Here is a 3273-nt window from a genome sequence, read left to right on the forward strand (position 1 = left end):
CTTCAAATTCATTTCAGTTGTCCATTACCATGTCGTCAAATTCATTTCAGTTGTCCATTACCATGTCGTCAAATTCATTTCAGTTGTCCATTACCATGTCTTCAAATTCATTTCAGTTGTCCATTACCATGTCGTCAAATTCATTTCAGTTGTCCATTACCATGTCGTCAAATTCATTTCAGTTGTTCATTACCATGTCATCAAATTCACTCAGTTACTCAAGTTATTCAAGTTTATCACACAGTCACTTATTTCTATAATTCTGTCTTAGATTAGCTGAAAGAAAACTCTTAGATTTTTCAATTCTATATTACTATCATCAACATTTGCTGTCTCGTTAAACTATGCTACACAAATCCCAAAAGAATCTATCTCTCTCTCTCTCTCTCCTTCGTGTTCTGGCCACTAACCTTAACCCGCTCTGCCTTACTCTGTCTCTCTCTCTCTATCTCTCTCTCTCTCTCTCTCTCTCTCTCCCTCTCTCTCCCTCGTGTTCTGGCCACTAACCCTAACCCTCTCTGCCTTACTCTGTCTCTCTCTCGATCTCACTCTCTCTCTTTCCTTCTCCCTCTTTCGATTACCTCTCGCTTCGCCAGGACTATGATCTAACGCATGTACCCCAATTCCCCCACTCGATCTTAATAGCTTTGCATCACTATGCTCATAGTCACCTGCCCTCCTGCCCCCTCCACCTGTACCGGAAATTCCTCTCCTCTCCGATCCCTGGGTTGTCTCCCATGAATATTTCTAAAGGCTTCACGCCACCCTCACCCCTACTTAGGGTTTATCTCCTCCTGCCAGTGCCCCTGGACTGGTTCTTGTGCGGTTGGCACATGAGATGCACCATTTTGAGCGTGGCCGTTGCCAGTACCGCCTGACTGGCTCCTGTAGGATTTTCGAGCGAGATCGTTGCCAGTGCCCCTGGACTGGCTTGTGCGGGTGGCACATAAAAGACACCATTTCGAGCGTGGCCGTTTTCGTGCGGGTGACACGTAAAAGCACCCACTACACTCTCTGAGTGGTTGGCGTTAGGAAGGGCATCCAGCTGTAGAAACTCTGCCAAATCAGACTGGAGCCTGGTGTTGCCATCCGGTTTCACCAGTCCTCAGTCAAATCGTCCAACCCATGCTAGCATGGAAAGCGGACGTTAAACGATGATGATGATGATGATGATGATATGTAAGGTAGTGATCATATAGAGCAAAAATATGATAGTATGCAGGTTGAAATGAAGGCTACTGCTTGTTTATGAATTTTGCAAAATGCGAGCTCTCTTTTTAGGCATATGATGCTGCTGTTCCCCGCCCCAGGGTCTCACGGGCCCATACCTCCCACACCCTCAGGGTTGGCACTCTCAACATCGATACACTGAAAGGTAGGTCTGGTGAGATTGTTGAGATGCTTGAACGGAGATGTGTCGATATCTACTGACTCCAAGAAGTAAGGTGGAGAGGAGGTTCCACTAGGTTCCTCACAGGCAAAGAACACACGTACAAGATTTTCTGGGCAGGGGACACAGACAGTCGGGGGCGTGGGTATACTTCTTGCGGAGAAATGGGTGGATAAGGTAATCGAGGTAGTCAGAGTATGCAATAGAATACTTAAGATTAGATTAGTCCTTCATCATGGGTTAGCAACCATTATCTTGGCCTATGCCCCTCAGCCGGGGCTACCGGATGGACAGAAAGACCGATTTTATGACACCCGCTTGCAGACTACCTCATTGACAAATGACAGGGACCTTCTCTTTGTGGCTGGTAACTTCAATGACCTTATGGTTTGAAATACTAACTTCAGGAAACCTGCCAGTCACCTAGTCACCTACCGTTCTGGCAGACACACTAGTCAAATTGACTACATCCTCGCCAGGAAAAGGGAAAGATGGCTGCTTATAAATGCCAAAACCTTCCCAGGCGAAGAATGTACACCACAACATAGACTAGTAGTTAGTGACTTCTGGATCAGGGCTAAGTGGTTGCCCAGAAGACGACCAGCATGGAGGAGAAGGGTCTGGAAGCTTAAAGATCCTGTGAATGGAAACAGATTTAGAGACTTATTACTCGAAGCGTTTGACGAAAAAGAGGGGGATATAGCTTCACAAGATATAGAAGGCAACTGGAGGTTTCTATGGGACAATCTGCTGAGGGCCACTGACCAGATCTGTGGATAGTGCAAAGTCTCCTCTTGACCCAAAATAACGTGGTGGTGGAACAATGTTGTAGACAGGGCTATTAGACAAAAGAAACAGGCTTGGAAGGACTGGAAGAACAGTGGTAGCAGGGAATTGAATCAGACTGCCAGAAGGGAAGTTAGGAGACAGGTTTATTTAGCCAGAGGGGGAGCAGATAAGAAAAAACTTGCCAATGTTCTGCGCTGTGAGGACCAAAGACTTGAGGTATTTTGTGTTGCAAAACAGTGTGTGAGAGAGAATCGTGATGTCATAGGAGAGAAATGTATCTGCATGATGGCTCACATACACTAAACGTGGCTGCAAAGCGAGAGGTTTGGAGACGCCACTATGAAAGGCTGCTCAATAAAGAGAACGAATAGGAGAAAGAGAGTCAACCCAACAGAGGGACCAGCTATCCAAGTTGGCAGTACCATGGTAGATAAAGCAATTAAGAGTGTGAAGTCAGGGAAAGCCCCCGGTCCATCAGGAATCAGTGCAGAGATGCTCAAAATATCTGGCAGTATTGGCTATAACTTAGTCGCCCGTATTGTTAACCAGGTGATACACGAAGGAGTCATACCCAATGACTGGTGTAGCAGCACCATAGTCAACTGCTACAATGGTAAAGGTGACACTTTAAATACAAATAATTACAGAGGTATCAAGTTGTTGGATCAGGTAATGAAAGTCACAGAGAGGGTCATAGCCCAACTAATTAGGGAGAGAGTTAGTTTAGACTAGATGCAGTTTGGGTTTGTGCCAGGGAAAAAGCACCACTGATGCAATATTCCTGGTAAGACAGTGCCTTACTATGGCCCAAGTTATGTTATACATGGCAGAACTATTATTTTAACATGTTATGTCTATTTATCACCCAAAGAGACACATCTGCACTGTTGGATGCTCCTGAACCAGTTAAGTATCCCACTCGTGAGAGATCGATAGTGATTAATTAGAACATTCATATTTTCCATCTTCCGTCTCTCATTTGCCATACACATAACGAACACTATTAAAGAGGCCATGCTTTACCAGTAAGCTACCAGGTATAAACCATTCATTTTATTATCTAATATATATATATATATATATATATATATATA

The sequence above is a fragment of the Octopus bimaculoides genome, chromosome 26 (genome assembly GCF_001194135.2).
Source record: "Octopus bimaculoides isolate UCB-OBI-ISO-001 chromosome 26, ASM119413v2, whole genome shotgun sequence".
NCBI lineage: Eukaryota > Metazoa > Mollusca > Cephalopoda > Octopoda > Octopodidae > Octopus > Octopus bimaculoides.